Genomic DNA, 6,793 nt, shown 5'->3' with positions numbered 1-6,793 from the left:
AAGAGGAGAATGGTAAATGGAGGGGAAATGTGACCTAAAAATCGGATTGTGATTCATTGTATGTTGCTCGAATTTCAGCAAGACCTTTGTGTATGGATAGAGCATACTGTAAATATGTGACTCACCACAGCTTTGACAGTCACCTGTAAGAGATTGCAGATGGCTCTCCTTGCTCCTCCACTTCTAAAGGGAGTTAATGTATTTATCAAAAAGGTATCTAGGCTTGTTTTAAAACTCCAGTTACTTGGACATCTTGCCAGGTCTCCTCTATCTTTGTGTTGAACAAGCCAAAGATTAAGACTGTGTGTGGTGAGTGCACACAGCACCATGTGGTTTGAGGTTGGAAAGTGGGACTGGGAGTCCTGATGCAAGACGTAGCTTTTGGAAGGACCATTATGTTCTTCTGACCCCTGAGAGCAGCCCTGCGCTGTCAAATAAAGACTCCAGTGGGGTGCACTGCTGGATACGAAAGGCAAGAATGGATTATGAAGTGATCTTAAAATAAGATCAGAGATATAGCAGGTGTTTGTTGTTTGTTTATTTATTTATTTATTTATTAAGAGTCTTCTGTGTGCTTGGGAGCATGCTGCAAACCCTTGTCTCATTGTGAGTCAGTAGAGATTGCTCAGACATCAGCAGGTGCAGCACAGGATGACATTCTACCTGAAGTCACTGAAGACTGGGCAGTGTTAACATTGCCTCAAGAGGAGCAAGCTGTCAGGTTTCCCTTTTTCCATGCAGTTTTGTGATCTTGGGGATTAGCAGAGCCTAATTTCCTACAGCTGCACCTCAGGATGACTTTCAAACCTAGACTCATGGATTTTCCGCATTGGGAGATTTCTGAAGATGCTTTCTCTGTGGCTTCTCTGATGTATAGTAATGTGTGGGCTCGCACTTTGGGTAGTCAGACACAGCACTCTGTTCCCCTTTCTCCAAGGAACTTTCTTGATTAAATTTTTGGGAATTCAATTATCTTCGAGACCTCTGTGCCTACATAATATATGCACAGTCAAACCCAGATTATGCACGTCTCCTTAAGCTAAAAAAATTATATGCATTTGCTTTAGTTGCACAGGAGAGAGCAGGAGTTGCTATTTAAGTGTCTAGACACTGGACTTACGACCCTTGATTTGCTATTGACTAGGCAGAAACAGGATTGGGCTCCTATGAAACGCTCCCGTTGAATTAGAGTTTTGTCCTTGGCACTTAGTTTTGCTCTGTGTCTGTAGAGGAATGATCCTCTCTGCTCTGGCAACCTAACAGTTAAATTTAGAATTGTAAACAAGTAGGCATTTATATTTTTATTTCTATTAATACTGTCCTGGTTATGGCACTCTACATGGTGAGGCAGTTTTTCCACCATAGAAAATTTCCTTGGCTAGGTTTAGGCAAACATAAACATTTGCTTCTCTGGGATCCATTACTTACGAGCGTTTTTCAACTAATCGGCATCCAGCAGGATGAGTAAAGTTCATATTAAATGCTTTACTTTATGGGTTTTGGGTAGGGAAATATATGTATGTACAGGGTAGAAGAACTTGGTCCCGTGCAGCAGGGTTTGATTTAATTTGGAGGGTATACTTGTTGAAGTATTTCAGATTAACCCTGATTCTCAGCACCTCGACTAACTGATTATTTGTTTGTGTGCTAAATTCTGAGTGTCATACTTCAGATCAAAAGCCTAAAAGAGTGAATCCAATTATGGAGAAAGATGGTTTGCCTTGATCTTGGCAACTCTATTACAAAATATGTTTTCCCTCTGGTAGACAAGAACTTTTATTCTTCCCTAGCGCAAGCAGGTGAAAATGTCTTTTCAGTTCAAGGAAACAGTGACTCCTACGTTACTGCTGAACTGAGCCCAAGATAGTCAGCCTAGGGATGGGCTGCTTGGCATGGAAAAATGAGATCCAAGTCCTTCAGCTAACATTGCAGGCAAATCCTTTCTGAGCAAAGGGCCTAGAGTTCAGTTAATTCCTTTCTGCTTGGTTTCTTTCACTCATTTTTCATGCCCTTCTTCTCCTGGGTGTAGTTTGCCCAGGAAAGGAAATGCCTGGGGAAAACTGATTCCTCTGGCAACGTTCTAGCTCCACAAAGTCCTGGGGACAGGCTTTCCTGAGAGTGTTTTAATCTGGCAGCTGAGGTTGACATTCCCACCTTCCTACGGTTGGCCCTTCCTCTTCACTGTCTCCAAGAAGCACCATGCCACCTTCCCTATGTGGTGTCCAAGGCCTTCTTTCAGCAGGGAGCACTAAGAAATGCCTCATACTTTGGCTCTAGTGTTGCCTTTCGCTACTGAAGCAGTGTTCTGGGACCGGCTTAAAATCATGAAATTTCCACAAGCACGAACTATCAGGTCTTTTTGTCTTCCTCTCTTGATTCTGGAGCCTGTGGGGTTGGTGTTGCCCAAACAAGACCAACCCCTTTGCTTTTTAATGACAGCTGAAACTCTCATGTTGTAATGTAAACAAAGTGAGGCTTTGAGGAAGAACACTAAATGGAGGGAGAGTCATGGGGAAATCACAAGAGTTGGCAGCACCACGTTTTCTGGTGGTCTCTGTGAGTCACTCAGACTCCATCAGCAGGGCACCAAGGTCCTTGGTGTCCCATCAACCTGACTTTCAGCTGTTGCAAAGGCCAGTAATAAAAGAAAAAAGTAGGGAGAGGCTCATCCTATAGTTCCCTCCATGTAGGTGGCTTGAGATTTCCAATGGCACTGAACTGGAGACTCCTCTACACCTGCATTACTCGTTAAAATGTAAATGAGATTCCTAAACAATTTCTGATTTTTATATAAATTGTAAGACAAGTGCCTTGGCTCCCACTGGGCAGTTGAAGATGTGCACTTACTGCTTCCTTGCAGATTTCACAGCAACTCATCAGGAGAGGCTGTGAAATTTCTCTTTTTTGGTATTAGTCCTTATTAAAATAAGCAGAGTTTTTGGCAGTATGTGCTGTTTTCTTTTATAAGCTTAAAAAGTTATTAGACAGTCAGAAGAGACTGTCACATAGCTAAATTAATGTCAGTTTTGAATTAACAAAAAATGGATGCCTTGCTATTATAAAATGCTTTAGGAAATGCTGTTGATTTTTCACCAGTTCATTTAGTCACTACCTTAATGCAGGCAACTGAAATACAAATTATTCCACTTTTCTTAACTGATCCTGCATCTCCAAGTTATATACTTTCAGCTGGTATTGTGTACTCAGTACTTGTATAGCAGTAGGTAGCGAACAGTGCTTTTCTAACCACAGGCAAAACCGTACAATCCCAAGGTATTCCTGATTCTTGAGAATTGTCAGCATCTCACAGACTGCGAAGGAGGAAAAGCCTGTAAGATACTTTTCAGCTGCTGGTGTCTGTATTTGGACAAAGAGGTCCAATTTTGATCTCTGATGAACACCAATGGAAAATCAAAGTAGTTTTGCTGATGTCAGTGACATCCTAGCATGTCCTAGCATGTCTTAGAGAAAGAAAGATACAATTTTTCCTTTCCAAAATACTTTTAAAGCCTTCACTTGGAAATTTCATAGAGAAAATGTTTTGCCCTGGGAAATTAACCTTTTTTGAACAAACAACCAGAAGGAGAGAAGGTATGTTTTGAGTGTCTCATTTTTAAGGTATTTTGTACCAGCTTGACAGCTGACAGCACAGCAGGACAAAAGCAATATTAAAGAAACTAGAAAACATGCAAACCTGTTCTCAGAAACCAAGATTTTCTGTTCCAATACTTTGCATGTTGCTTATCTTCATACTCGCTACCCAGTTGAATAGCAGATCCCCCATGAATTGTAAAAGAACTTATCTTCTCAGTTTCACAGTCTCCTTGGGAAAATTGCCATGTAAGCACAGGGAAATCTGACACATCTTTTTACCATGAAGTCTTAAGCAGCTAAAATGACAACTGTCTCCATTAAACCATCCAGGCAAGTAGAAGGCTTGTGGTTTATAACATTTTAGCTAACTCTTCTTCTCCTACTACACTAAGCTGTCACCACTTCTCATATTTAAAGTATCCTTATGACCCACTTTCTTTCTTAAATATTTCAATAGACCTAACCAAAAATTATGGAGGTGTTGCTAAGGAAGATGGATTTTTCATTCTAGAAAAAAATTCTCTTGTCACTCTCCTTTTCGCTCCTATTCACAAGTGTTTCGCCCCAGCAAAGGTAGATACAAAGAAGAAAAGTGATAAAGTTTTCCAAGTTCAGTTCAAGTGAGTAAAGATGTCACACAGTAAAGGCTGAGGAAGAAAGAGGCCACATTGTGACATCCCAAGAGTACTATGCTGGGACAGTGGCTGATGTCTCACCTACCTGGGGCCAGTGGAGCTCAAAGGGTTCTTTTTACTTCATTCATCTCATTGGGAATTAAGAGCAGCCTTTTGGTGGATGACTCTTCTGGGATTTTTCTAAAGTAATCTGTTGGTCTTGATTGTAGTCCTTGAAGGGGTAACAAAAAACAAGTTCTAGGATTGACATGAGTTAGCATCACAGAAGGGAGGTCAGGAATTTCATGGACAGGGATTGGATTTCCCTCTTGTCCCTTGTTCCCTCAAATGAAGGAGGAGGCCCAGAGAAAGGGATGAATCGGAAAATGTGGGGTGCTGCTTTCTGCGCAGCTTGGTGTGCTCAAGAAGGACCAAACCACCAGGAGTGTCGTTCCAGAGCTGAGCCCAGTTGCTGCAGGGAACACCTCAGCTAGTCACTGCTCCCAGTCAGAGTCCTGTTGACTCAGTGATGGTCCACCCAGGCAAAACAGTCTCGTCGTATAGGATCTAGATTGCTTGATCAGGGCATTTATCTACTGTGACCTCCTTTAGTGACAAACATTTTGCAAGATCCACCAGATATACTGTTATATTTCTGTGGGACTGAAAATCACAACCTTGGTGGCTTCCAGTTCTGGAAGGCATTCACTCAGTGGCCACTGTTGGTCATTGCAGGAGACAAAGTCAGTTCAGAAATATTTCTATCAACACAGAAGTGGCATTTTTCCTTGTTCTAGTAATTACTCTTTCATTCTCAAAACAGCTGTCACCGTTATCCTTAATGTCAGACCTGTGACTTGGTCCCTAGGCACTTGAAGGAAAATGTTACCAACAAATCTCTGACATGCTTTCCTCATCATCTTATTGAAGCATACTGCAAACTCTTCCAGCACTATCTTGAACTCATTAACAATCATTGTAGACAGCTTGGGCCATACATAGCACTCTCTCTTTTTATTTCTTCTTAAACAAATACCTTAAAGTATATAGGAATCTTTTGTTCTTAGTAGTCTGTAATTTAGGAACTTTTGGGTCTTGTTGAATGCATTTCCTTCCTTTCTTGGAAGGTGCATTTAATTTTGTATTAAGTGCACAGCAGCTACGACCTTAACATTCTGTGCTTCCTGGAGACACATATTAGAAGGAAATAATGTCAAAGTTTACAGTGATAGGACAGAAACTCTTGCTTCTTATCCAGAAAGACACAAGTGGGCTATTATTTTGCGGTATCAGAGTTTATTCCAACCGTTCTTTGTCAGAAAATGCTTTTGATTCAGAAAAAATGTTTCATTGAGAACAATTAATACATTGATGGGATTTCAGGTCTAAAGGTACCTTACTGATCACCTGCTCTGACCTCAGCACTTCCCCATCCGGGTGGGGACAAATGAGATTGAAATGTGATTTATTCCATTGCCTGTTACTGACTTTCCAATCATGGTTTGAATGTTGAAGGGAAAATAGGTTTTCCTCCTTGATTTCATAGATAAAAAGGTCTTTTATCAGACTGTAAAAATAATTTATTCTTCCTTGATCCATCAAGAATGAGCAAATGGGCTGCTGCTCAGAGATGTTTGGAGTGAATTACTTGATCAATAGTTTCAGCCATCAGGAAAAAATTCTGTGTAATGCAATTCTGGGATCCACTTTAATCTTCAAGGATCTGCAGATAGCATTCAGGATAGGTTCTCATCATTGAAGTGCAGTGGTGTGGAAGGAGGAATGGACTGAACATCCAAGAAACATTTACAACTACTTTTGGATGACTTCTTTGACATGAGTCTCAAATTTTTAACTTCAGCATTCAGCATGAGGCTGCTGAATTCAGGGGTGAGGTGAGGGGTAGGCAGAGATTACCTGTCTTTTGGAGGTCCTGAGGAGCTCAAACTCAACAGCAGGAGCAGGCACAAGCACAGAGTCCTTCTGAGTGTGAAACTGGAACTGCGAGCTGAACTGGCTAGAAACCCCAACTAAAATAAGCCCATCTATAAACTAGTGAGAGGTAGTCTGTTCTTGCAGAGCTTTCAGTCTGCGTAGGCAAGAGGAAGAGAAGTAGATATGGAGATGTGAGGGGCCAAGGTTTCATAGCCCTGCATTGGAAGGCGGATATCCTGATAGATAGAGTCTTGCCCTCTCTGCTAGTCTTGGATGTGCTTGTGTCCTTGTCTGTGGTATTAAAATCTGTTAAGAGCCTACTGCCTCCATTTTGATCTAGACTCAAAGACAGAAATTGAGTTTAAAAATAATTTTGCTGGATGGATGCTCATGATGAAGCTTAGACATTTCTGAGCTAACATGGATTTTTACATTGGGTGTTTTAAGTTCTTGATGCAAAGAGCACTAGCCTACACTGTAGGAGGGTGAAGGAAGCAGGATTATAGCTGTCCTCACCTCTCCTCGGTGCATTTGAAACCTTTCAGGGAATATGACAAGGTGTCTGCTACAACCCTGCATGCCAAGACAGATTTGTATGACTAGCTGTGCATCCTCCTCTTGCACTGGAATTTCACATGGGGGGAAGCAGG

The 6,793-nt window shown here is 41.4% G+C and overlaps 1 protein-coding gene across 1 annotated transcript in view; it reads left to right on the top strand.

Moving 5' to 3' along the window:
• Nucleotides 1–6,793, top strand: part of LOC104165267 (transmembrane protein 2-like) — a 48,552-nt gene that overhangs the window by 20,204 nt on the left and 21,555 nt on the right. The window lies entirely within an intron of this gene.

Source organism: Cariama cristata, unplaced genomic scaffold, assembly GCF_000690535.1.
Source record: "Cariama cristata isolate BGI_N322 unplaced genomic scaffold, ASM69053v1 scaffold2560, whole genome shotgun sequence".
NCBI classification, from domain to species: Eukaryota; Metazoa; Chordata; class Aves; order Cariamiformes; family Cariamidae; genus Cariama; species Cariama cristata.
Note: the sequence above shows the minus strand (reverse complement) of the source record. Positions and strands in the feature narration are given on the sequence as shown.